This window comes from Meleagris gallopavo, chromosome 12 (genome assembly GCF_000146605.3).
Source record: "Meleagris gallopavo isolate NT-WF06-2002-E0010 breed Aviagen turkey brand Nicholas breeding stock chromosome 12, Turkey_5.1, whole genome shotgun sequence".
Classification (NCBI taxonomy): Eukaryota; Metazoa; Chordata; class Aves; order Galliformes; family Phasianidae; genus Meleagris; species Meleagris gallopavo.
This window is the reverse complement of record NC_015022.2, coordinates 18,622,100-18,650,047: the sequence shown is the minus strand read 5'-3', so window position 1 is coordinate 18,650,047 and position 27,948 is coordinate 18,622,100. Positions and strand designations below refer to the sequence as shown.

At 51.1% G+C, this 27,948-nt stretch overlaps 2 long non-coding RNA genes across 2 annotated transcripts; one reads left to right on the top strand and one right to left on the bottom strand.

Moving 5' to 3' along the window:
• Positions 1-1,139: 1,139 nt before the first annotated feature.
• On the bottom strand, positions 1,140-27,948 carry LOC116217110. Its single transcript, XR_004161128.1, has 4 exons — positions 27,802-27,948; positions 27,494-27,691; positions 13,008-25,360; positions 1,140-3,256 (listed from the first exon to the last, which is right to left on the bottom strand). It is a non-coding gene; the product is annotated as an uncharacterized LOC116217110 (long non-coding RNA).
• Positions 5,895-10,754, top strand: LOC109369681. The gene is made up of 3 exons (XR_004161129.1): positions 5,895-5,950; positions 9,526-9,866; positions 10,386-10,754. It is a non-coding gene; the product is annotated as an uncharacterized LOC109369681 (long non-coding RNA).

The following is a 27,948-nucleotide window of genomic DNA, read 5'->3' as shown; positions in this document are numbered from 1 at the left end:
GAGGTTGGTGGCCCTGCCTGCAGCAGGGGCACTGGAGCTTGATGACCCTTGAGGTCCCTTCCAACCCAAGCCATTCTGCGATTCTATGATTAGCACAGAGGGACGCAGCAGAGCTGGGAGCCCCGGGATGGCGGTTTTATTGCATATGGGGGTACGGGGGGGCTGGAGTGTGGGCTGACGGGAGCAAAAAGCAAAGAGCAACACGTTGCTGCTTACGACAAAGCGGCGGGGAGCAGCAGCTCTCCTTGCAGGCTGGGAAACAAGCGCCTTTTAAAATGAAAGCCGATAAAGCGCTGAACCCGGTGCTTCTGCTCGCTTGTAAATCACAGCGCTGCGCTCGCTAATGGCTCCGGCAATGGGAGTTCAAAGGCAAGAAGTAACCTAATTATGAAGTTTGTTAGATTTATTGTCAGTTAATAACAGCGTTTTCAAAGATGCGATGACTAAGATCAGTGGGTTTCTCATGCTTTGCCTACTCCTCTCTTCCCAACAACTATTCTAGGTCAAATTCATCGCGCTGAGCTTCTTTTCCATCACACAGAGTGAGGACACTTAGAAACGAACCTGGCAGAGCTGTGATTAGCATAATGAGGGCAGGTGAATGTATTGTACTTCCTTCTGGCTTTTTTTGGTTCGTATTGCGAGCAAGCAAAAGGTGTCAAGAGCTGCTGGCAATTTTTGCAAATATTAAGGTAATGAAACAACTAGAAGATGCTGAATTATTAAAAGTTCTCCAGCATTTCTGATATTTTATTCCTTTTATTAAATGTGTAAGTGAAGGATCACAGAGCTGGGCTGCCTTCCTTCTCCCACGCCTTTCCCAAAAGCGGTGGAGAGGAGAGAAATTCAAACTCAGCCCCGGTGCCTGCTGTGATCAGAGGCATGCGGCGGCAGGGCTGAGCTCTGGGTGAATGAATGAATGCAAGCAATGGGGTGCAGGAGCTGTAGGAGCAGTGGGAGCATCTCCTGGGCCCTGCTCGTGGGTTGGGACCAGAGGCTGGAGGGGATAGTCAGAACAGGGCCAGCATGGGACAGCTTGAAATAAATGTGAGGATAAACAAAGCAAGTAAAGCATAGAGAGCAAAGGCCACCTCAATAAGCAGCAGTCACATCCCATCCAGAAAGCTTTTTTTTAAAAAAAAAAACTCTTTGATATACTCAAGCCAGAATACTGCAAGAAAGCAAGGCTTACTCACCAACCCCTTGCTCTTTGTAAGCTGAGCTTTGAGGCCACTGAGCACAGAAGAAGGGTGGGAAGGTTTTGCATCACCGTGTTCATCAAGGAGTGCCTGAAGGCAGCAGGAGCTGCAGATCTTCCAGATCCCCATTGTGCTGCTTGGGATGAAAACCCAATTCAGTTTGAGGGGCTGGAGCCACTGCAGGCATGGCTGGATACAGCATGAGAAGCTCCGTCACTTTCATCCATCATCCATCTGCAGCACCCATCACGCATCAGCCATCAGCCATCGTCCTCACTACCCACCACCCAACCTCACTACCCATCCCCTAAAGCCATCACCTTCCTCCATCGCCCATCCTCTATCTCCTTCACCCCTCACCCATCCCCACTATCTCCCACCCGTCCCCCAGCCCATTCACCCATAACCCACACCTTCTCCATTGGCACCCAGGAGTGTGGTACCCTGGGGGTGAAGGTGCTGAGCAGAACCACCGCCAGACTTAACCTAGAAATACGTCACCCACATCCCCCATCATCCACTCATGGTCCTAAATCCGTGCCTTTCCCAACCTCAGTGCTTCTATAACTCTGTGTATCTATGAAAGCAGCATCACAGCAGCAAGTAGAAGTGGGTGGAGGGGCGCAGCCCGCCATTGAGGTGCTGCGCTGTATGTTCCCATCCCATTAACCAAAGTATTCTGCATTAAGCACTCCAAAATAGGAGTAATATTCTAAGCTTAATTATCATTTAAATATAATAGGAATCTGATGTTTCCACCAAGCGACCGTGTGCCAATCAGTCAGCAGTAAGCACCGCGCTTTCTAAACAAATCGTTATTAACTTTAATATATTGCAGACATGTAGCAAGCTGGATCCAATTTTAAGTGAAAATTAATGGCAAATTCTTGTAACCACATTAAGAGCCATCTTAGTTCATTTGAAATCAGTTAAACATGAAAACAATATGAAAGCCATCTTGTGTGCCTGGAATATAAATATTTGTCCTCATCCTTGCCAGAGCAGCAAGAAAAATTAAGAGATGCTGGCATGTGAGCTTTATATAAACACGCTCACAAAAGGCCGACGTTTGATGGATTAAACTATTTGTCAATTTTTCCGTTTCCTTCGTCAAAAAGTAATTAAACATTAAGCAGATGTCAGGATCTAATTGGTTGGAGAGAATATTGCACAATGGGATTTATGGCAATTGTGAAGTTGTATTTACATGTCTGTAAACAGGCAGCCGCTTGCCAGGGGAGAGCGGTCACAGCGCTCCAACCTCTGCTGAGTGGAACAAAAGCCCTGCTTTGGGCAGCCCTTTTTGGGGAGTGCAGGGAATTTGGGATGGGGATGGCCACGCTGCACCTGGGCACCTCGTGAGGAAATGCATTTCTTCCCACTTGTGTCCTTTTTCTCTCCTTTCCTCCATGGAAGAGTGGGGGAAAAAATGGGCGAAGAGTCCCTCTGGGGCTCTTCTTTGTAATTCTTTCTTTTTTTTCTCTTTTCCTGCCTTTTAAACGAAAGGGAAACCCAAGTACAAAAGAAGGAAAGACTTCAAAAAGCTTCAAAATTCTGCTCAAAATGGCGTTTTTCTTTGTGTCTTCCGCTGTGGGTGTGGAAGGCTCCGTTGCAAAGCTCCACCAGCACCGGAGGTTATGGCTGTTTCTTCTCCAGAAATCACCACCTCATGCAGTTCCTGCAGGGACACATCCATCCCAGCACTGGGGCAGCACTGATGCAGAGCAGGGCCCTGCAGCACAACAGGAGCTCTGTGCAGAGATCCCAGGGCACAGCTTTGAGAATTGCCATAGAAACCACTCGGCGACCCCAGTTCCCCATTGGAGCAGCAGGAGCGCTGATAACAGAGGTGGTGAAGGCAACCAAACCACCCCCAGGCAGCAGGGATTTACCAGCTGGAGGTGCTCACGGGGTGCTGACCCACTGCTGGGCTGGGAGGAGGCAAAGAGGATCACTGAGTCCTGCATCTTTCTGCTGCTGGATTTGGGGGAAAAGCATGGAAAGTCAGCGTGAAAGCGTGAACCTTCCCTGCAGGATCCAGCGGGACCACGGAGACCCTGCGAGTGGCAATAGGAAAAGAAAGCAAAATTGAGAATAAAGCTAAGGCAAAGATGATCCTGTTTGTCATCTCTCTCTAAATTGCAAACATAGAACAGTTTCACAGTGAGGCTGCATTAAGGAGAAAATGAGAGAAAACGGGGAGGAAACGTCTCCGCACGCGGTGCCCGTCACCGTGCCCATCACCGCGGCCTTAGGCCATCCGCCCGCTGTGGTTATTCCTATCTTGTGCTCAGCAGAAGCCACTTTTGCAAACCTCCCCAGCACTGCTGGTTGGAAACAAAGTCATCAAGACAATTTGCAATAGCTCAGTGCAAAGAAGGGTTTGGTTTATACCTGGCTCGGAGCGCGCGGCACGCAGTGCCTCTCCCAGTGGTACGCAGCCACAGCCCTGGCTTGGAGCTGCTCATCCACCCATTAAACAAGAGGAATCAGTGCTGTGAGCTCTTCAGGTTTGCGAGGGGATAAAAACATTTCCACCAAAAAGGGGGAGAAGGGAGAGGAGAGGGTCCCAAATCGGGCTCCATCCATCCCTTCCCGCTGCCTCCCCCTCCGCATCCCGCAGCGTTGGCTGCAACGCTCATTATAATTTACAATAAAGACATGGGAACAGCGACATTTACTGCAGACCTTATGCTCATTAAAACAGTCTCATTGCCTCATTAATTCCATTTTTCAGAAATTACGTTCATTTTTATGCACTGTATTAGCTCCTCATGCATTTCACATGCTGCTATTCCACATTTAAGGAATATGTCTCAGAGAGGTTTCCAAATCAGCAATCCCAGTGCCCTAGAAGCAAAATAATTACTTTTTCCATTGCTAGTTCCTGTTAAGCCACTCAAGATAAATAAAATTAATGCAACTACATTTGTCATGTGAATTTAATTATTCCAAACAGCATTAGCCAGCGCTATAATTGTGCAGTAGATGTGCTTTGCGACATCAGGACACACCGAGCAGCATGGAGAAGCAGACATTTTTATATTTCTAGGAGCACCATGGAAGCACAGTACCAAAATTAGGGAAGAAGGGGAGACTGATGTCCATATGGAACTGACAGGAGCAGCCAGCAACGCAACAAGTTGGAGCCCAGACACTGCAGGAGGATTGCAGCAAATGCACGCACTGAGCTCTGTTTTATCTGCTTAGTGCTGGTCAGGTGCTGGCACAGGCTGCCCAGGAAAGTGGCGGGGTCACCAGCCCTGGAGGTGTTGAAGAGCCATGGAGATGTGGCACTTGAGGATGTGGAGGTCCCCTCTGTCCGAAGCCAATCTGTGATTCTGTGGCATTACGGTCAGTGGGCACGGTGGGGATGGGTTGGTTGGATGCGTGGATCTCAGGGGCTTTTCCAAATGCAGTGATTCTGACCTCCCCGATCCCCATCTCATCTCCTTCAGTCTCCTGACCTCCCCAGCATGATTACTGTCCCTGTTCTGCGCCACTCCGACTCTCCATCTCCCTCCAGCTCAGCCCAACCTGCTGTATATATTCATTCCCTTGCCTATGCCTCACAACCACTCTCCTCCTTTGGAATTAATTATTTAATCCCTTAGCTGTATTATTTAGATCTGAAGCATCCTGGCCCAGAGATTGCATGAAAAATTCTCTGCAGATGGCATCAGTGGTGCAGCTCATCCCACGAGGTCGGGGTCCTGGCAGACAGCACCCAGGGGCCCACATCCCACCCGACCTCTGTGGCGTCAGCAACGCTTCCCATAAGGAAACGGCCCTTAAGGGGAGGTGGGCTGCCACACCCCCTCCTGAACGTGCACGTTGGGTGCGTGCCCTGAGATATCCAATATTAATGAAGGAAGGGTTTATTGGATTTCATTTCCAGGCCTCCTTAAAGTGGCACCAGGCCACAGACAGCTGCTTATAAATAGGCATGTGCCATTTAGAAGGTCACACAGCAAACCTCGAAACACGCCAGAACCTTAACAAGAAACAGTGAAATGCAAAAGAAAGCAGAAGGAACGCGCTCCCAACACGCACGGCCCCGCCACGCAGCAGCATCCTATGGGGCAGAGAGCAGCCAATGCTCGTGGGGCTGCTCACAGGGAAGTGAACGCTGCCTTTCATAAAAGCTGACTCCTCTACTCTAAATAAAAAACATTCCCTGCCTTGAAGAACAACATTTTTTTAATTATTATTTCAAAGTACCCTGTTCAGCAGCAGAGCATACAAATACTCATAGCTACGCAAATAGCAACTCTTTATTTGCTTTGTTTGCTCAGCTAATATTGACTTTCCAGCCTAACACTGCTGCTATTGAGTTTGGCTATTCACAGTACTGTTTGACTAGCATTAGAACAGCGCAGCGATAACAGCATGTGCAACCGAAAAAGCAATCCATCGCCCCTCCGTGGGACAGTGCCATTATGACAGAGGGGGAAAAAAAACCGTCTGCTTATTCAGTCAAGTACAACTGTTGAATGCAACGCTGGCAATGACACTCCTGGCTAGTGCAAACAACCCAAGGTTACAGCGTTATTGTGTACTCGCACAAAGCAAACACTACAGAGCGGTTCCGTTGCTGCCCGTCACCTTGGGCAGGACCCAGGGTTTGTTCCCTGCCTGGGGTCAGTGTGCGCTGCCCTGTGCCAAGGCTCCTCCCATCCGTGTGCGTGCTGTGGGGTGGATGGACAGACGGACGGGCAGACAGATGGGAGCCTTCTGCGGAGGGAAGCAGGGTGAGAGTGGAAGGGAGAAGGAGGTTGCAGTGAGGTGGTTATCGGTCTTTTCACAGCCACAGGACAAGAGGTGACGGCCTCACGTTGTGCCAGGGGTGGCTCAGGTTGGGTGTTAGGGAATATCTCTTCTCCATAAGAGCAGTGCTGCCCTGCGCAGCAGCCCAGGAGTGGTGGGGTCACCATCCCAGGGGGTGTTCCAGAACTGCAGGGGGGATGTGGCACTGAGGGATGTGGGCAGTGGGCACAATGGGATGGGTTGGGGTTGGGGATCTGAGAGGTCTTTGCCAACCTTAATGCTTCTGTGACTGTATGGCTTGGCATGGTGGGGATGGGTTGACTTGGGGATCATAGAGGCCTTTTCCAACCTTAAGGACTCTGTGGTGGCTGATGCAGAAGTACGAGCATCCCACGGCAGAAATCAGTGCTGCAAGCATCCCGTGCTGCCATCCTACAAATCCAAACCCATGTGGCACCCACCCCTGCAGCAGCGTGCTCTCTGAACTGCCTGCATTTGTCACTCCTCTCCATTCACACCCAACGTTACAGACATATTTCACTTCCCTTCCAGATTGCAGAGCCAGACTGATTGCCTCGCTCGCCTCCCACGTGCGTCCACCAGTTTATACAAATAGCTGTGTGTGCATAGCAGGCAAAGGCAGAGAGCAGCGCCCGTCTGGCGCACCGAGCAGCCGGCTCCTCCCGGGGCAGCCCTGCATGAGAATCCCAGCTCCACGTTACCACTGCGAGCCCTGGGTTTGGTATTTAAAGCTGACATTGGGAAGTTCCTCCTCCTCTGCTTCGGGAGGCAGAGAGAGGAGAGGCAGAGCTGGCGCTTGGGCACGGTGATCTTAGAGGTCTTTCCCAGCCCTAACGATTCTGTGAGTCTATGATGCTAGGAGGGAGGTCACCACTGCATCCAAGCTCCAGGACGTGACATCCACGTTGGAGGCATTCCCTCCATGAGCTCCACAAATAAGGCAGAAGCCACATCTCTGCACGCACTGACTGCTGAGGAGCAATAAACAGCTGCTTGCAAAGGCGGAAAGCAGGCACGCTGATGGAGAGATGTTGATGTGATAATTAATATATCACATTTTAAGGATCCACCAGTACTGCGTTGGGGATCACTGACTAAGAGGGCTCCCCCTGCCCTACAATGGAGGCTGGATGCTGGAAGGACCTTAGAGTCACAGAATCAGAATCAGCAAGGTTGGAAATGACAACTGAGATCACCAAGCCCCCCCATCACCTTCTGCTCCAGGTGTCCACAAACAGCAGAGAAGATGAAAGATTCCTCTCCTGTTTTTGGGATAGAAAAACTGAGACGGAACATTCAGGCAATAAATGACTCACAGAGCACGAGCCAGCAACAAAAGCTGGAGCACAGCAGGTATCTGGTTTCCACGAAACCCTGTTCTCAGCTGTTTGTGTCCCGGGAAAGGCCCCGAGGAGGACCACACCAGGGTTTTGGAGAGCAATTTGGGTGTTATTACCCATTGGTAATCCATTGTTCCTGGAGCAGTGTGCAGGCTGAAGCTCTCTGTTCACTATTAGCTGCTCTGGGCGTGCCCAGGCCCCGGATCTGCGCGATGACAAACAACAGCCTGTTATTAATGTCATTATTATACACGCATTTCTATAGAGCCCATCACACAGGCTTAAAGTCTGCCCTCTGCTTGCGTAGCACCTTTCATTTCAGGTCTCATGCTGCTTGACAAACATCAAACCAATGCTGGAATTTGTGCCAGAGGCAAAGAAAAAGATGGGGGGGGAGGAAATCCCAGCGTTGATCTGTGCATGACACAAAGATGGGGACTGTAAGCAGGAAAATGCATGCAGCTCTAATTTGGGGGTGTTCTGGTGGTTTTAATAACCAAATCCTTGCATCTCCAGGGATGGCTGCAGGGGATTCCTTGAGCACAGGCGTGCTGCAGCCGCTGCATCTTGCATCATGGCATGCCATGGGTGCAGTAATTAGACTCTCACACCTGCAGCCCTCAGGGTTTTCTCTTTGCACCATCCCAGTGCCTGCTGGATGGTTTTATCCCTCTGATGGATGGAAGCACTCAGCGCACCCAAAGGGTCATCCCCACAGACCCATCATAGCCGTGCCTGTCCCCGTGCTCTGCTGGCTGGTGATGCCTCCAAGTACACATCCTCAGCACAGCCATCAGCTCCTGGTTCTTCTTGTGTCTTCCCCATTTCTGAGGTCAGTTCACCTCCAGAAAGGCAAGCACCCCCACCATTAACTCACATTGGGGTTTTCCACCTCCGCCCACATCCCTGATGTCATTCCCCACCCTGTGCCGTCTGCCTTGGCCACAACGGGCTGGATCCTAAAGGAAGCCCTCTGAGGTCTGGGTCAATGTTGTATCCTAAATAAATGGCAATGATGTTTTGCTCCTAAAAGGCTCCTAAACCTCTTGTAGCATCACCCAGGGCAGTGGGGACAGATGTCCCTGGCTGAATGGGCAAGGACCTCACGGCTCATGCCACCAGCAAGCCATGGAGGGGCCCAGCTCTCCCACCCACAGATGCTGCCATGAAGCTGGGGCTGCCCTGAGAGGAGCCCACCTGCTGAGCACAGGGGACAGCTGGCACCCTGGGGTCTGTCCTGCAGCAAAGGCCCACACAAGGCTTCTGCCATGCAGCAGCTCTCCGGCTCGCTGCCCCAGGAGGAGGGATATTCTGTGTGGTGCCAGCAGAGATGCTTGTTAGCACATAAGGCATTTACTCCTGAAACATTTTAAAGGTTCAGAGCCAGCGGAGCTGCACTGCCATCATATCTCCTGCAGACCACTCTGCTGCCATCAAGAAAACACAACTGGCTCACTGACACACACGTAGGGGCACAGGGCGATGGCTTGGAGGTCCCCAAATCAAACAACTCTAATCCAGAATGGCTATGGCCACCTTGGAGAGGACTTCAGCCTTGGCCATGCATAGGGATGCTCTGGTAGCAGCACTAATGGTCCTGCACATAACTCCATGATGGTGGATTCCAATTGTCCTGCCTGGAGCTGCTGCTTGTGCCACGGCAGTGATGGAGACCTACCCCCCTAACTCATGCCAGAAACGTCTTTGGCCTCCATTTTGCAACAGTCCCTCATTTCTATGGGCAGCACTGCCATTGGGCAGCACCATCCCAGTACCAGAATCTCTTTAATCCACAGCAACCTTTGAGGTGCTGTGATGGCTCAGCCCCTTCAGTGCCGATCACCCTGGGCTGATGGCAACTTCTCCATCACTTTGTGCCTTGGGATCAACCTGCAGACAGATGTAAAGTTTCAGAGTACTTAAAAGTCAAAGCAGAAGCTGAAATTTTTGATCATCCATCTCCAGAAAGGTCCCAAATATTTCACTCCAGCGTTATTCCAGGGCCATTCCTCGGTGATGGGGCAGCAGTGCCTGGCCGTGCTGCACGCTGAGTCACGCTCACTGCTCATCCCTCAGAGCATGCTGCAGCCCAGCCAAGGCACTGCCGAAGCTGAGGAACAAATCAATGCGTGGCCGCCTTCCCAAGGCCATCCTCTACTGCTGTTGTCACAGCACAGAAACCTGCTTTGTTCCCACAGGTGCTGGGCATGGCCGCCTCCCAACTTCCTCGTGCTGAGTTTTCCCATGAGCCGTGAACGCCAAGCAGCCTCTAACCCAGAGCATCCAGGTTAATTACTCATTAATGGCACTAAAACACCCTTCACATTCTCCAGGAAATATATTCCAGCCAGCACGAAAGGCAACGCAATGCTCTGATTCATCCCAGCGTCTAGGAAAACATCACGGCAATAAACTGATAAGGAAGAACAGGTCTGATGCAGCTCCTCTCCAGCCTGTAATTAGAGCAGTCTGGATGGCAATTAACACACAGTTCCCAGCGGTGTGGCTCGGGGCAGGCTCCCATCCCATTGCTCTGCAGGTGAGTCCTTTCTTCCTTCCTTCCTTCCTTCCTTCCTTTCAGGCCCACCCCTGGCAGGCACTGTGCCCACACAGGGCAGCCCCCAGCCCTGCAGCCTTCCGTGGTGTTGATGCCATCCTGGCTATCTCCCATGGGGCCAAACTCATGGTCACAGCCCCCACAGTGCAGTGCAGGGTGGGCTCTGCAGCACATCCGTTGATTCCCATCTCTTATCCACTCAGCTCAATCTCAGAGCCCACAAGTTACACCACCCGCCATTCAGAAAAATAGGAGTTCATGTTGAATCCCAGAGCCCCAGACACTGACGCTTGCCATGCTAAGCACTGCCCTGGGCTGCCCACAGGCAGCACGGAGCCACTGCCATCTGCTGCCATGCGCTGCCATCACACCGTGCTGCTCCTGGGCTGCCCCACACTTGGGCTTTAATCCCTATCCGTGCAATTTATCCACACAATTGCCCACAGTGCCCTGTGCCTCCGATTTTCCCTCCATGAGTAACATGCAAACTTCTCGCTTCAGCCTGCTAAGCTGCCGTGAGCTTCAGCTCTCCGGAATGACCAGGATGGGCAGATGTCACCTGGATGCCCCAAGGGCTGCTCTGAAGATGTTCTGCTGCAAACCTACGTGGTTTTTCCCAGTGAGGAAGGCTCAGGGCCAGGCACAAACATCTACTGAAGATGCAGGTTGGGATGTGCTGCAATAGCAGTGACTCAGGACTGCACCATCTTGCCCTGCTGACGGGCTCTGTGTGGGCTCATCTTGCCCAGGACACCATCTCCAAGGGCTGGGAGCCACTTGTTGGGCAAAACAGGGACAGAGGAGAAGAGTTGCTCAACCCGACCTCATTCACCACTCATCCCAGAGCATCATCTCCATCACCTGCAGCATAATTCCCTTTGCAAGCCAAGCAGCACATCTACTTTCTGCTTTAGTAGAAAAACCATTTGCAAAAACCATTTGCTAACTCCCATTATCCAATATTTAGCAGTGCACAGCAATAAACAAAATGTTAGAGATGAGAGTACACGCCATGCACGTTGTGAGGCTGCATTCAAAATGCAGAGGCTGTCTGCAGTGGGAAGCAGAGCTCTGTGCAGCTTTCAGGTGCGTTCTGCTCTCGATCAAAGCCCAATTAGATTCCTGTTCTGGGGAAAACAGCTCTTTGAGGCATAGAGACGGAGCGCTCTACCTGCACAGAGAGTGACTGTTGCTTGTCACGAAGACAGACATGGCTACCAAAAGGTGCAGGTCATTATCTGTCCCAGTTATTCTCCTTCCACAACCCAACGTAATAAAGACCAACCGACCATCACCCACAGCCTCCAATGGTGGCACTATGGGGCCAGGAACCCATGGATGGAGGTGCCCCACATCTCACCCATCCCCACGCTTCATTCCAGATGCACATGGAAAGCATTCCCTGGTTTACAGTTCCAGCCACCCACCCCAGCCCTGCAGCCACTCCACAAAAACGTCCATTCTCATCGTTCCTCTTGGTTTCAATCCGCAATCCAGATTTGCCCTGAGACCTCTGAGTACTATTTTCCTTTTTTTTTTTCCTTGTTTGTTTTTGAGTCAGGTGTTTTCCATTCGCTGATAATGGCGTGTGTTTGTTCCAAGATCACCTGCATAAACACGTTCTGGGGGCAGGGGGCAAGGTTCAAGAGTTGAGACCCGCGCCGCGTCGGCCAAACCTGTATTTTGTTCCTTCTAATTATACCTCGCCATATTAGCAGATAATAGCTGTACATTCAAGCAAATTATCTCCAATAAAAAGGGGACAATAATTACACTGTTTGTTTTCCCTCCTTCCATTGCTGGAATTATTCTCTGTTTGCCCAGGGTTAAATATTAGCAAGAACCTTTCCGCACCGATGTCTGCTCCGGTGCCTTTTACTGTTTTAAACCAGCAAGAGTCAGTAAAAGTTTGGGCAAATATTAGATTTGGCAGAGTTTGCTGTTTGTATCAGGAAACCGATTGGTGTTATTGATTGACAGATGTGACCAAATGTTTAGAAAGTCTGTCCTCTATTGGATTCTGCTAGGTGTTTCAGCAAACAGCCCTAATACAAGGCAAACAGAGTTATTGGAAGAAGTACCAGCCTGTGTTAGCACAGCAAACTGCGGGCTATGCAAACAGCTTAAAAGAATCTGGCCACCTTCATATAACCTTTGATGTAGGTATTGATCCTACTGAAGGTGGCAAAAAGTTTGAACAGGGAGCAGATTGAGTGGGATCAGATACAGATCAACACCGTAAGAATGTAAATGTTATCTTTAAGCTACACTGTCGGTTTAGTAATGGATGTCTGTTTGAAATTTATCTTCTTCCAAATCTCTAAATCCATGCAGCAATAAAAATTAATAATAACTTTTAGATAGACTGCCTCCTAAGTCTCTCTCTCCCCACCCTGATGAGTGGGCATCCTTAATTCCACTTAGGGCAGTGCTACAGCATAGAGAGCTGCTGGCCTGGGATGGGAACCACTGGGTGCAGCTGTGTAACTGGGGGACACGGTTAGTGGGAATGGCGGGGATGGGTTGGGGTTGGACTTGATGACCTTGGAGGCCTCTTCCAGCCGTGACAACTCTATGACTCCATAAGCAGCCGTGGTCATCGATGGCTGGACTTGGTGACCTTAGAGGTCTTTTCCAACATTATAGATTCTCTAGGTGGGCATGGTGGTGATGGGTTGGCAGTTGGACCTGACGACCTTGGAGGTCTCGATTGCTTGTGCTAAAGGGGTGGCACGTGGTTGAGCTAACGGAGCAGCACTTGGATGTAAAACCAAGGGCAATGGGGGTGCACCAACAGGGTGCAACAAACAGAGCAACACATGGATGCACCAATGGGCAGCTAACAGGACAGCACGTGGGGGGCCCACGGATACATCTGCAGGCAGACTGGTCATGGTGAAGGGCAGACATGGTGATCCCCACCAGCACCACCCAGACCACAGAACAGCACAGCCCAGCAAGCAGACGCAGGAGACATTTTGCAACTGGGCCCCAAACCCTGTGCCCTATGGCAATGCCTCCCGCTCCCCTTCCAGCTCCCCGTGCCTGCACCCAAGTGCCTGGACTGAGCTGGGCTCAGCAGCCCTACAGCCCTGCGTGCCCGTCCTGCAGCGCAGCGCTCACCCAGTTCGCATCTGCAGTCTCCCTGCTGTGGTCTGTGGAGCAGCTCTGCATGCACAAGTGACCAGTCATGCATCCCAGTGCCATCTGCGGTGACAATTACCACAAGCACACATGTAATCAAGGTAATTACGCACACAAATTGGGCGTGTGATTGCATGGGCATTTCTACGGTTTTTTTCTTAAGTTAGGCCTCTGAAAATTAAAATAGATTCCAAGTTATGTTTTAAATTATCTGTCCATCTGGCTATTCTTGAAAGTAATGACTGTTTATAGTGACAGATATTAAACAGACCCTGCTGATAGATGGGTTAATCATTGCAAGAGAAGAAAAGGGATTGTTTTATGCCCGTGTGTTGACCCACGATACACAGTAACTAATGACGTGTTTGAATACAAACAGGTAACAACCAGCTTTGTGTTTTGGAAGTACCTCCGAATAAAAATTACAGCGTACACATTATGAGGCATCTGATGAATCATTACTGCAGAGCAGCGACGGACTTAAATAAAGCCCCGGTTAATTATTAAACCCAAGCAGTGCACGTTTGCAGTCACGCTAAACCCGTGAAGAGCTGCTGACATGTGCCAAAGCCTCGTGTCTGGGGAGGGTTTCTGCACCCAGAGCTTCGCCCATCTATGCCATGCCCTACGGCAGGGCACATCCAGCCCCATGGAACCAGTGAACTTCCTGGTGATGGCAGTACGGGGGTATTTAGGGACAACCTGCAATGTGCTGTGGGTGACCCATCCTTGACATCTGAGGTGCCACCGCAGTGCCATTAGCAGGCACCCAACGAGCTGGCGGGGCATCCCTTCCCCTGCTGGCCTCGAAACGCTGCACTCGTTAGGAATGACTTGTTCTCTGCTGGCCAAGCAGAAGAACAAAAGCATACAGCGCAATCAAAAAACCCATTAGCACTGCCATCTCTTAAGAGAAATTAGCATTATTCTTTAATGCCAGGCATCGCTTAGGCAACACTCAGCACCGCAGTCGGGCACTCCGTTCGCAGCAGTCTGTGCAACCAGCCATAAAGCGAAGCACTCCAGGAAGGAGGCTGGGAATGCATCTCCCACCACTCCCTGCAGCAGGAGGAGCTGGGATAACCCAGTGCCCAGCAGGGATAACAGCACTGCCAGCCCTGCTCACCTCTGTGCCTGCCCAACCTGCCAGCTCCCTCCAGAACACCCACTCATCCTCTGGGGACACCAAAATAAGTGAGGAAGGAAGAAAATCCATCTAGGTTCCAAAGGCAGAGGTTGATGCATGCTGACAAGTTCCGTCTTGGTGGCTCACCACCAACAATTCTGCAGCTTCATCTTCTTAACAAAGCCAGGAGGGAATGGAAAACAGCAGGAGCCACAGGAACCCATTTACCCCAGGAGAAAATGGCAAAGAAAGCAAAACGGCATGAACTGAATTCACCCCACTGCGCAGCCTGCAGCTGTTGCTTATGGCTGCCCCGTGGAAGGGATGTTATCCTGTTTCTCCATAGAGCAGCAACTGCTTACTGGAATAATGGGCGCAATAACAGAAGTTCTGCTGCGACTCCACGGGCGTTGTGCAGCATTGTCAGCCCAAGCCTGCAGCACTTTGGCCATAACAGAGCCATAACTTACTAACGCGTGAGCTTTATGTTCTCAAAATATCATACAGACATTGATTAACCCACGGCCTGGGCTGTTGGCAGTGTGAAAGTCCTTTACGCCTTGGTTTGGTTGGATGAGGTGATCTCAGAGGCCTTTGCCAACCTTTCCTACGATCCTATGATTCTGCAGATGGGCAAAGAGAGCGGGAGGGAAGCACCGTCCCAGCAGCCAACCCCTGCGATGTTTAGGAAGGAGAAGCAGCATGGTGAGGATGGGCAGCAGGATGGGGTTATGGCCACCTACCAGCACGCAGGCTGCACCTCCGGAAGTGCCCAAATTCTGCACAATGCCATCCACACAAACAGGCTGGGGGAATCTTCCCCCCATCTCACAGCCTGAGCAGGTGATGCAGACACCTCCCCAACCCCACAGGGCTGGCAGTGGGACCAGTGGGTGGGGGCTGCCCCAGAGCCTGAACGCTGCCATGCACGGTGCTGAGCACAGCTCCTTTTTCTTGCCAGCCTCCTTCTCCCCGAGCCATAAATAAAGCCACGGGGGATGACTAAGTTCCATTTTTACAACATCAGCTCCAAACTGCACATGCCAGCAACTCCTGGTAGCTCAGCCTTAGAGCGCGACGTTCCGGCGAAGCTCAGAGCATGAGCAGCACTCAGAGGAGAGGAACGCCAGCTCCATTCCCTCTGTCTCTATTCACCTCCCAACCACTTTCTGTTCATATCTCACGGCAAAAAGCCACACGCAAGTTGCACCCCTCGGGAAGGGCAGTGCCACCGCTGCTCCATTTCGTGCCACCATTTCCAACATCCAGCGCATTCCTCGTGTTCCTCATTAACAGCATGTATTTAAAGGATTATGTCATAATGCATATTTATGAGACGACCACGGATCAAGAATACCGATATTTGAAAGATGCAATTATCTTGAAAAAGTTCGGCTTTATTTTCATGCTAATTAATATGATGTTTTAAAGCAAGCTAATTGGCTTGCCACTCATTTAGCACAGCCTCTCCTCGTTACAACCCCTATGTTTCCTCATCAGCACGTTTAAAGGCAGCCCTGTGACTCCAGCCCTAAGCGTTGAGGCCTCTGAGGAATTTACAGGATTTTTTTGTGCCCTACAAAAAACCCCCCCCACCCACATCCCTCTGTGCACCAGGGCCATGGGTGTGCAGCACACACCCGTGCACACACGCAGCCCCGTGCACACTCAGCATCCCTCTGCCGCATCTCCTCCCACTGCAGCCCACCCACCACCACTTCCCTCCAAATATTTACACCTCTGGCATTCACAGAGCACAAGCAGAGAATGCTCTGGAGGGGAGCACCATACATAAGAGAGGGCTGGAGGTGGATCTGGAAGGGGAGCAGTCCCCACCGCCCCGCAGTCAGGATGCCCAAGCAGCCGCCCGCAGCCCCACGCCTGCTCCGTTCTCTGTGTGCTGCGCTGACCAACGCATCTCCATGCGACGACAGAGAGACAAAGAGAGACCCACTCTGCAGGACTGGCACCCGGGCAGGGCCTGGTCCTGCTGGCACACCACAATCCCAATCTCCTTCCCCACGGCCATCGGCGTTCCCGGCAAACCACTGATAAAAATAAATCAAGACACTTAAATTCCGTACTAGTATGGATTTTTCATAGGGTTCCTAGGAAATTTTTTCAATCAAGAAGTGAATTCTGATTGTAATAAAATATTACATAAATATTTACATCAGCCCTGGCTTGACTTTAAAAGGAGGGATTTTTTTCCCCTCGCACGCACTGCCAAAGTAGTTAGCTGGCAAGCCTGCGAGAAAACAAGGTCTGCGAGTCACTTTTTCCCCTCGCAGATCCATCATGGAGCAATCAGGAGGTTTATTTTTCCCATGTCTCCCCTAAATTCCATCATTTCCCTTCCTAAAAGATTCCATGTGTCTCCCGAGCGGCGGCCGCCCAGGTAAGGCAGAGCCATCAGCCATTTACACGGGGGGAGGAGGGAGGAGGGACGTCTTCAAAGCTGCTGCACATTAAAAGGAATTTATGAGATGTGTTGTGTGGGCAGGATGCCAGCTAAATTTAATATGGATCTATATACAAAGAAACTGTCTAGTTACACAGAATGAATATTTAATCATGCACGGATCAAGCAATTTCGCAGAAGTAATTAAAAGCAGGCTTTGTTTATTGCTAAAAATTATAGCTACCCTATTGACCTGGTGCTGGAGTTCCTTTGCCATATTGAACATGTTACCTGCTGATATTATGTTATTAAATGGGGATTAAGACTATTTTTTTTCCTTTGCAGATAAGAGCTCTTAAGCTATCTTGTCTGCTTGTGTGCAGAGGAGGGGGAAAAGAAAGCCCCACGGTGGAAAAAACAAGGCTGCGTGAATTGGAGGGGTTAGGAAAACACTCTTACCTATACAGGGAAGGCAGAAAATGATGAATCAATTAAATACCTGATGGATTAGACTGAAGTTGGGGTGTTCTCACCGCGCTTTTCATGGCAAGCAGCTTCAAAGGACCCAAGGCATGGTGCAGGATCGCCGTGCCAAGCGGCTCCGGGCATCGGGGCTGAGCCCAGCAGGACAGATGGACACCACCAGTGGGCACACACCCAATGAGAGTCACAGGAAAGCATCTGAGCCTGCTCTGGGGGCTGTTGTCAAGCTGACAGCTGTCTCTGTGGCCTTGATGGCCCTATGCTGGCAGAGGTACAAGCTCCTAGACATCACCATCCCATAAATTGGGTTGTTCTGACTTTGAAACGAGCAAGAGGAGCCAACGCCTTCCCCCAGCTTTTCCCCGAGTGCCCCTGGATACACGGCAGCACCACAGGCACAGAACATGGGGATGTGGCACTGAGGTGGTGGTTAATGGGCATGGTGGAAGGGTTGGGGTTTGGAGAGGTGTTTTCCCACCTCAGTGACCTCACAGAGGCAGAGAGGGTTTTGCTGGCATGTCAGCAGTGCTAACAGCTCCTGAAGGAGACACCTCCCACAGCCGTGAGCCAGAGGGAATCACAGCACCACTTTCAGGATCAAGCCCAACCCATCCTATCGAGCCCCAGCACCAACCACGTCCCTCAGTGCCACATCCACACGTCTCTTAGATACCCCGAGGATGAGCATTCTACAAACAGCCTGGGCATTCCCAGAGTGTGAGATAGCCACTGTTCAGTCCTAATAGCACAATTCCCTACTGCCTGGCACAACTCTTGGAAAGGCTGAGAGCCTTCGTGTTCCATGGGGGAGAGGCCAGAAAAGCAGAGGAGGACCCCAGAGCATCCCGTCTTGAGCCCACGCAACAAACTCCCGGTGCTTCACAAGCTGCTTCCTAAGGAGCTGTGCTCAGCAAGGGATGCTGCTGCCTGCTAATTAGCTGAGGCAGCTGCACATTAATTAGCCGATGCCCAGGCAGGCAACACAGGGGCTGGTCAGCTTGAGCTCTCACTGCACTGGAAATCCTCCCCTTATGTTCTCAAATCATAGAAGCAGCTTTTAGGGAGCAGGAGGAGGGGTTCCAGTTGGCAGAGATAATAACACAAAGCATCTTCAGCAAGCTCTGCTATTAGAGCACCCCTGGGAACGCCAACTTCACTTTGGGCGTGAGAAAAATGAGGAGCTCAGGGTGCAAAGGGCTGGAAAAGTGAATGAAAGGCGTTGGTTGTCAGGGCTGAGGAATAGAAGGAGCAGGGAAATATGCCCAAGTGGGGGAGGCACAAACCCCAAAGAGCTGTCAGAGCCTGGGCTGCCAGCAGCTGCCTCCTGCATCCCTGAGCGGCGCTCCTCCAACAAGTCACTTGTAAGCTATTAGCAACCAGGATATTGCTGTCTTACCCTTACTTTGCATAACTCCAAATGACAGAGCAAATTGCCACTCTGCGAGGAAACAGCCCTGATGTATTTAAGCCGACAGCGTCTCTTTCCATTATGGTTATTCACTGTGCATGGGCGCTGCCCTGGGCTGGCAGACGTGGTGCTCACGGTGCAGAGCCACCCCCACCCCCAGTAACCTCCGCATCTTTGGCCTCGGAGAGCTGATGGAACAAAATAAAAGCCGGGGGGGGGGTGACATTTAGAAGCGCTGAGATCTTAAAGACAGAAAAATATACTACCGAGGGTGAAGGCTTTGAATCACATTTTAATAAAAAGGGGGAATTCTGGCTGAGAACCACTCAGAGGGAACATCACAGCCTTTGGTAGCTACGTTTTTACTTTTGGACACTCACAGGCACATCCAATCACACAAATGCATACCTACAGATAGATCTGTGCGTGCGCATCCTTAGGGATAGGTATAGAGATATCATTATGTTTAGATACAGGTGATTAAGGGACAGTTCTACTCCCTGTTCACCCAACACCTGTCTCAACATTCATCATAGATTCACACTCATTAAGGTTGGAAAAGACCTCTAAGACCATTGAGGGTCCAAGGGGCCATCATACCCTCCTGGATGGCGGTAGGGTGGCACTGGGACACCACGGGCATGGGCGTGCCCAGAATCAAGCTGGGTAAATGGGGATACCAACTGGGTATATGGGGATGTGTGCAGGGCAGAGGCGCCAACCTGCAGGTGGTTACCACGTCCATCCCGCGTGTTAACATCCGCTAATCTGCGCGTGTGAAACTCAAATCACAGAGCGTAATTAAGATATGAACTCTGATTTGCAGGGAAGAGGTGAGGGGAGGAAAACGTGGCCTCTCAAGGTCAAAAAACAAACCTCGACAAAAGCGTTATCTCCAGCCTTGCGCAGCTGATTGCATCATCTGCATATGAAATGAAATGTAATTCTTATTTGTCATGCACAGACTGTTGCTGCACTCCCCTCACCCCCGCCCTCTCCTCTTCATTAATCTCCCAGTAACATCCACAGAGTTGCACGTGGTAATAAAACACCAAACGCCATCTCCAGCGATCTGAATTGGAGATAAATCTACTCTCTTGTCAGCAAGCCTAGAAGGCAGAAAGTGCAGCTTCCCAAGAGTCAGCGACCTAGCTTGCAACAATTTGCTTAATTAGGAGAAAACAATATTTTTCACTAAATCGAGTGGCTAATGTATATCATTATAATCTGCCAAGGAAGTGGATTTGCCCCCACCCAGCGTGCCAAGCAGAAGCTGAGTGCTGTATTTACCTGGATAGGATCCCCCAGCCCCACGTTAAGGAGAAGGAGAGACAAATTACACCTTCACTGCAATGGCTGATGGTTCCATTGCGGTGTCTGGAGGCCTCTTTGCTCTTACCTCCCTGAGACATAAACCAACCATTTGTCCCAGGTATATTTCTCAACAGCACCATAAAAACTTCCAGCTGATGTTCGAGGAGGAGGAGCGTCTCTGCAGTCAGCCCAACCCCAAGGAGATGCCAAGCACCCACTGAATACAAAGACGTAACAGGGCACGTGTTAGAGTGCACGAAGACACAGCTTGCTGAGCGAGCTGCTGATTGGAAAGGCACTTTTGAGCAGTTTTATGCTGAAGATGGGTTTGGGGAGGAGGAGCCTCCTGCAAGGATGCACAAAACATTTCCCAAAACCCCAGTGCTGTAGGCACCAAATCTCTCATTCACTCTAACTGCAAAGCAAGCTGCAAGCACAGCTCAGCTCTGCTCTTTGGGAGCAGGAAAGGCATCAAGTAAACCCCAAGTGCTCACGTGCACAGAACCCAACAGCCAATCCAAATGGTGGACACGCGAGAAATGCTGGGCTAGAGCTTACTTTAAAGCCAAAATTAAACGTGACACCATAGCTCAGAAGCTTAACATGCACGTAGCTTTTTGCACAGCCTACAAGCGAGGTTCCCATAGGGGACCACCTTGCCCACCACAAAGCACAATTCCCATCCAAACATCCATCCCAAAGCAGGCTCTGCCAATCCCAGAGCCAGGAGCAGACTGCTGGGGTCCCCAGCAAACCCTGGTGCAGCCACAGCCTTCCTCACCTGCTCGGTGATGTTTTGCAGCTCTAACTCCTGAATTTCTGCATGGGTTTGCGTTCAGGTGAAGCTCAGCAGCTCTCATTAGTATTCCCTCGCCATCTCGATCCTGAGCACAGCCAAGCTTTACCTTTCATGCGGCATTCCCTGGTGTGGTGACTCTCTGCACTAATTAGCAACCTTCCCAAATATATGCAAAGCCCATTTTTTCCCAGGCTGTGATTTTTCCACCTCCTCTGCCTCCGCTTCACGGCTCGCCCTCCGCTTGCACCTCCCCGCGCACACAGCGCTGCACCTTTGCTCAAAGCAAAAACCAAATTAAAATTTGACCCAGAGCCAAAAAATCTTAAAAAAAAAATAAATAATAATGGTGGGAAACCATCTGGGAACTGAGCGACCTGGATCTGCCAGCCCCAGTCTGCATGGCTTACAGCAACGTTGGCACCTCCACACCCTGCCCGTGCGTTGGCCCATGAGCTGCCTTTCACTTTGCTTTATGTAGAGCTGAACAGCCCCCGATGGGAAGTTCCAGCTCAGATCCTGCCTCCCCAATGCCCAGATTCCACCACATCTTTCCCTCCTCCTCTGACCGCTTTTATTAGCCCAGCAAAACCATTGAGGCTTGGAAAGCAGCACCGTGTTCACCACAGTGCAGACCTCAGCAGAGACCACACTTTCCTAAAGTTTAAAGTAAACTGCAGCTTGCGGCTCAGAAAACTCCAACTCGATCGCTAATTTCTCCTCACTGAGCCAGTCAAACCCTGTTCGCCCTCCTCTTTATAAGCTCATGTTTATGCTTCTTTCCTGCCCTTACAGCCCACGTTGGTGTGCAAAGCAGTGCACCCACCCCACGTCCATTGCTTACGGTGCTCGTTCCTGGGCAGTGTGCAGAAGCAGGGCTGGTGGCGCACAAAAGGCAATCCCCGTGCCCAATAGATTTCTCCTCTGAAAGAGCAATGCTGCTCCAGCACAAGTTGCACAGGGAACAGTGGTGTCCCAGTCCCTGCGGGAATTCCAGAGCCATGGGGATGTGGCACTTGGGGACACAACCATTGGGCACAGTGGGATGGGTTGGGATCTCAGAGGTCTTTTCCAACCTTTAATGCTTCTATGAAAGCCTCCTGCTAAGAGCAAGCGCCTCGTGTGATCTTGGCACTGTATTTTGGCAGGTCTCTGCTTTATGCGTTAAAGACAAAGCAGCCCCAAGGGACACCCCCTTTCCTTGCACCCAGCAGCCCCTCCTGCCACGACATGGCCCCACAACATCAGCACAGAGCACAAAGGAAAAAGAAAACCCATCCGTTCAAGAGATAAAGCAGCATCAGAGCAGGGAGGGTTCATGCGTGGATAAGCAGGATAATCGGGAAGGAAATTGGAGAGGAATTCCTTGGAATGGAGCACACTCCTAATGGGTTCCCTCTGCCTGCTGGAGCAGAGCTTCTTCCATCTGGATCCAATGCCGGTGCTGTTGGGTGTGCAGAACAACTTTGTTCTAGCGAGAGGAGCGACCCACACCGGCTCCAGCTCAATTGGAAATTAATGAAACTTCTGGATCCCTCCAGGTCTGGCTGCGGCTCTCGGGTGATGCGCCAAGGCAGCCCGGCACGAGCAGCGGCCACGCAACCTCCACCACCTCTGATCCTCCAGCACCAGCCTGGGCAGAGCCCTCAGCACCGCTGCCGAAGCATGGCCCAAAGGAACAGCCCGGGGCAGGATGGGTGTCACCTGCTTGGGTCAATGGGGGGATGCAGGGAGGATGGAAGCTCCTGGCACTGCTTGGGGCTGGGCACGCTGCTGCCCTGCGCTTCGACTCCTGCGCCCCGAGGTGGGAACCTGGCACGTGCACAAAGCAGCAATTCCTAGCAGCGAAATGGCCGTTTTCCAGACTGCCATTATTTCTATTTTATAGCATTGCACTGAGGCCAAAGAATGGATCCACTGAGCCTCTTTGGCACCAGGGAGGTTAACGTTTTCCTTTTGGCACTTGGGCGCTGATAGCTGCTAAGTGCGCACTGCTCCTCGGCCAGAGATACGCCTCTCAGTAATCTCTCCCTTTGCCATTTCAAAGCCTCAACAACGAGCACTGCTTCCTGGCAGCTCACGTTAGCGAGCAGTACGTGCTCTGCTGAGCAGGAGGCTCTGCTCTGCCCTCCTCGCTGCCTTTGCGGTGAAGGAGGAATTCATCTGCTATTATATTTTCATCTCTTTGTCATCTGTTGGTATTGGAAAGCATTCTCCCCAGGCTTGCTGGACACCACATGAGCTCGTTAATGTTAATAAAAGATTAAATTAACTGCGGGATCAGAAAGGCTTTCAAGAAACATATAACGTTATATTAATCCCAGACAGGCAGATTATTGCGCATATTACTGGGTTTAACAACCGAGCTGAAACCAGAGAAGGGAGAGAGCTGCACAACGTCCAACCCATCCAAGTCTGCCCATTGCCAGGGGGGAAATACGTACCCTGGGCCCCAACACCATGGGAAGAGCGGGGCTGGGGTGAGCACACCCCACTCACACAGCCTTTGTCTGCCACCAGGCATCGGTCCAGCTCCCAATGAGGTCAGCAGGAGCATTTGATGTGTCCTTAGGTCCTGCAGCCCTGAGGGGTTTTCTCCTTGCTTTGGCTATACCTACGGTAAAAGAGGGTTACCCAATAACGCTATTAAAACACCAATGTGTTTTCCAGATTGTTGTTTCAAATGCACAGAAGGGTGGAAACGGCGTTCAAGGTTCAGTTCTGGGGGCGCGTGAATCGGTCGGGTGGAAGAACCGAACAGGGAGAGCAGGAACCGGGCAGCTGGGAGCACATCACACTCATTTTCTGGTTCCTCAACATTTCCTGACCTCGCTGAAGGCGAGCAGCCGTCCTTCCATGGTATGGGATCAGTGTGGCCATTCCTCTGCCTCTCCGCCAATGGAAAAATTAATGCCGCAAGCCGTAAACGAGCTGACACTTGGGGACGGCCCAGAAGATGGCTTTCCCTCACTTCCCGTGATGGATTACTCACAAGTAACAAACAAGCATCCAAATTCCTGTGCCACACTGACATCTTATGGAAAAAGGATTTGTTACAATTACAGAGGCAGAGGAGCATGGAGGCCAAGGGGAGCGAAGATGAACGCAATGGGCTCCGCTCAGTGCCTGGTGCTGAGCACGCAGTGCCAATGGGAATCTTAAAGGGCAAATTCCCGCCCTCCCCCCAAAAAAAAGAAAAGAAAAGAAAAAAGAAAGAGAAGAAAAGCCAAATTTTCTCCCCAACAGACATTTCTCCTTACCCTAGCAGAAGCTGCTCCAACCCAAAGGATTTTCTCTGCCATTAATGCAATGTAAGCAAGACTCCCACCACCTCTTTGCACAGCCTGGAGGAGAACTTGGAGCTGCAGGTCTGATATTTAACCTCCAGCTTACTTGTTTCCAATGGTTTTATGGGAAAAGAAAAAAATAAGGCTTCTGGAGGACCAATCTCCAAACAAAGCACATCCCAGCAGCCAGGTGTGGAGATACCACGGGAGCAAAAGCCTCCATCCACCAAAAGCCAGCAGCAACACCTTTGCCAAAAATCCTTCACCAGTCCAATCACTGCTTTATTTACACCCCCAGCAGACGGCTGTGAGCCATCATGGGCACCACACGCTTTCCAGCACACACATCTGAGGTCCCAAGCCCTCACTAAGGAAAGGCTGTGCGTGCCTGACCTCCAGTCCCAAGCAGCAGTGCTCACAGCAGTTACCAACCCTACGTGAAGCAGATGCTGTGTGAGTGTTCTTAATTCTGGTAGGACTTCCTCCCCGTCCAAAAAATGAGTGTGCCATTATTTACCAGGAGCATTCCTGAGTTCAGTATCCCCACTGGGCTGCTTTGGTGACCCAGGCAGGAGCCAGCTCCTCCTCCTGAGAACACCAGGATGGGTTTGGAGCCCCAAACCGAGAGCCAGGAGCAGAGCTGGTGCAGCTGGGAGCAGCACATACTGTGCTGTGCAGGGGGTGTGGGTCTTAGAATCCTGCCACGGGTTGTGCTCTACCACTGCTAAGCTGGAGCTGAAAGACTCCAGGATTGATTCATGAGACCTGAGTGAGCACAGAGCTCCAACCACAGACTGCAGGAAGCAAACCACAGCCTACGATGGAGATGTGCACCGAGGGGAGTCCATATCCTTCAAAAGGAACCATTGGCCAAGAAGCGTCCAAAAAACATGCACACCCAGCCAGGCACGGAGGTGCCCTCTGAAACACAAGGCTTTTTTGGCTCTATTTTTCACACGTGGGAACGCTTACTAGTTGCAGTTCATCTGAGAGCACGCTCCTTCAATGTCCTTTGAAGCACTCGCCTCCCAATTCGGAAGGGAGACTTTTAAATAAAAGGCAAACATAACCAGTGTCTCCACTTAAAAGCCCTTTAAAGGCTTGGAAATGATTAATGTGTTTAAAGTATAAACTGTAGCCGCTTTAAGAGGAGATAAATATGAGATTGAGACTTCTGACTACACAAACAGTGCGAAGGCGTAAGTAAACAGCGCCGACAAGTTCAGCGCTCCGGCGGAGATGCAGCGCGCGCGTCCTGCGCCGCGGCCAGGAGCAAACAGCAGCAGCACCCACACCCGTTAGGAACACCGAGGAGAGACTGGCATCCAACCAGGTGAACCAAGTGAACCGTTCGACCAAAGGAACCGTGTGGTCAAACCTGCTCCCACGCCCGTCCTTTGAGCCTCACCGTCCTGCAGCCCGTGCGCGTGAGATCCGCTGGTTCCACCAGCGGCCGGCTCCAGGCTCTCCGGTTGGCCGTGTTCCTCTTGGAAATCCATGCACCGTTCAAGACAGAGCTGTTAGGGACAAAGAAATGGCACAAAATACAAAGAATGTCAGATGTGAGCGTTGAGAACCTCCCTTTTCACCACCATCTCAACGAAGAGATGAAGGCATTGAAGAGCACGCAGGTTTCTGGAAGTCCTAAGATTCTTTCTGCTATGGAACACGCAGCAAAATTCCCGAATGAGCCCAAGGGATGTGCTTTTGGGAAGCACAGAATGCGAGCGCACGGAAAAGACCAGGTTGGATGACCGGGCAACCTGGGCTAGTGCCAGATCTGGAGGTTGGTGGCCCTGCCTGTGGGAGAGGGTTGGAACCTTGGGCTCCCTTCCATCCCAACCCATTCTATAACTCTACGAAAGGAGGTGGTGTCTCCACGTTGGGGAGGAAAGGGAAGGGATGTGCAGCAATGATGGGGCTCCTCTGCTGAAAGATGCGCGTTGGGCTCAATGGGGCACGCGGCAGGTGACTCCCTTCCAACAACAGGATTATGCAGACAACAGGAGACAAGGCAGGATAGCGCCGCTCGTAATCCTGTGTATGTTCAAACACTTTGACGGCTAGATAAATAGACTATTTAATTAAACCAACAAGTCATCGTTTATTTTCACATCACAATAGGTTAAATGACTTTTTATTCCCATTTTCCATATCAACAGAGCAGACTTTTTGGTAATAAAAGCTAAACTCTAATTAACAGCTGGTGTGGTTGTACTTGGCAGCATTGTGAGTAATTCAGTACAAAGCAAACACATTTACTATAAATGGCTTTTGATTGCAGAGACCAAGGTAATGGATGCTGCATACCAGCTCCTGCCTGGGGCTGGGTTCAACAGCACCAACGACGAGGGGAGAGGGGACACTGTCCCATCCAGGAGGATGAATGGGGGGAACACCTACACCAAGGCCTGGCTTATTTGGAAGCAGTGCCAACGAGCCCCAGGACGCTCTTGCTGCAGGAGGAGCACCCTGCTGCCACTGCCACAAATCAGCCATGCCACACAGTGGTGTGATGCCCAATCTGCTCATCGCTTCCCAGTGCAATCATCTCTTTTTTTTTGTCCTCCTAAATCTAGCACTGCTTCAGTAAGCAGCCTGCTACTGCCAGCACTGCATCCTGCACCCCAGCAACCCTGGGTATGGCACGCTATCAGCTGCCCCCTCGGAACGCTTTTCACTATGCAGAAATATCAACAGCCCAACCATAAAAATTATCTAAAATCAGCCTCCCCTGCTCTGCAGACTGATTTCCTATGCAGTGATTGAACCCCACATCCTCACTCAGCCCCCAGCCCTAATCTGCTGCTCCCAGGGGCAAAGCACACCCTGACAAAGCGGGGTCCCATCCTGACACCAGGATCACCCCTTGCACAAACACACCCTGCTCACACCCACGGCTCCTGGGTGCAGCGACTGTGACACCTGGAGAGTGCCCAGAGCTCAGCACTGTGTTCGGTGAGGACTTCAGCATGAGTAAACCCTTTCTTTGAAAGCAAGGAAGCGTGCAGCATCGCCCTTGTTTTTAAAGGGAACACACAATGCAGTGATTTGGAACAAGGACAGCCACTGCATCAAGAAAAAAAAAACATTCCTGCCCCCCAGATGTTCTCACCCCTTCCCTTCCACCCACCTGAGCCAAACCAGCAGAAGCAGCAGCTCCCATGCAGCTCTCCTTTTCTCACACCTGCAGCTCCCAGTAGACCTTGGTGAGGTTTGATGTCCCTCCCACCCATAGTGCCTGCTGTACATCACAGTGGGTTTGAAGAAGAGGTGCAGCTGCACTGGGACAGCTGTGAGCAAAGCCAACAGCAGCTGGTATCAACCCCTGCATCTCAGGTTAGGTATTAGGAACAATTTCAGGCTCGTAAGAGCAGTGCTGCACTGGCACAGCTGCCCAGGGAGCGGTGGGATCACCATCTCTGGAGGTGTTCCAGAGCTGCAGGGATGTGGCACTGAGGGATGTGGGCAGCGGGCACGGTGCGGCGTACTGGGATGCAGAGAGCTTTTTTGCAACCTTAATGTTCCCATGGCTCTCTGATTGCCCAGGGTGGAAGCTGCTGGTCCAGGACACGGCCCAGGGCACGGCCACACCAGCACAGGGATATAGGGCCCAGCACAGAGCTCCATCCTCTCCCATTCCTGCTCACCTTGAAGGCCATCCAAAAGAGGGACCCGATTTTGCGATACATCACTGCACTGCAGGGGCAGCCACCCCCAGATCAGGCTCAGTGCTCCTCTCTCTGCTAAGCAAGCTCTTATTCTTCTTGTCATCTTGCATTTGCTCTGCTTGGACTTGAAAACATGCCAGGAGCTCATAGGGACCTGCATTCAGGAGATCACCATGCCTGGAAGAACAAGGCAATGCTTTTAGGGGGACATCCGCTCCGCTGCTTCAGAAAGGCAAGCTCAGCAATGAGGGGAAAAAAAAAAAAAAAGAAAAAAACCAAAGCACCACCTGCATTTACTTTGTGTGACCTCTAGCTCTGCCTATCGCTCATGCAGAATAAATAGGGAGGGGAGAAAAAAAACACCGTGTCCTAAAGCAAACAGCAAGGACAAGCTTGATGAGAGTATTTAAGCAGTTATTAGAGAGCGCCTGATT